Source organism: Quercus suber, unplaced genomic scaffold, assembly GCF_002906115.3.
Source record: "Quercus suber isolate HL8 unplaced genomic scaffold, Cork oak 2.0 scaffold_777, whole genome shotgun sequence".
Lineage (NCBI taxonomy): Eukaryota > Viridiplantae > Streptophyta > Magnoliopsida > Fagales > Fagaceae > Quercus > Quercus suber.
In genome coordinates, this window is record NW_027070213.1 from 228,647 (window position 1) to 229,356 (window position 710).

Here is a 710-nt window from a genome sequence, read left to right on the forward strand (position 1 = left end):
TTTTAGATGGTTCATTATATTTTATTAATACTATAACTTTAGTTATTATTAATTGATTTTTCATTAGTTTTTAAGTTAATAAAAACCTTAAATATACATTTTTTACCTTTATACACACACACACACACACAAATATATATATATATATATATATATTATTGACTCTTTACACATACCTTTAAGAAAACTCTATATATTCCACTGTTTTGGATGCATAAAATTATAGATTACTACTCTATAATGATAGTGACTAATTAATTTTGATATATTTTTTTTAGTGATCTCATTTGTAACGCTTCTTACCATTATCATATATTTACTAATTGATAATTTGCATAACAAAGACAATAAATGAGAGGTAGCATTGTTCATTAGATTTTCGAAAGTAATAGTGTATGAAAATTATAGATACATATATATATATATATATACATATATATATTATATGGTTAAATGAAATGTCAAAAAATGGATTTTTAAATTTTCTAACTTTATTTCTTATGTAATTTCTACTACTATCAGAGAACATCTCTTTTTTAATTATGATTAATATGGTTTCATAGTTAGAGTTTGATTAGTTTTAAATTTAAATTTAGTACTATGCATGATTGTATTTAATTGTTGATTGTTGATTTAATTTTTTAAGTGAATTTAACGGTTTATATTACTACACTGTAATGTTTTTAATATTCTCCATACGGTAATCTCTA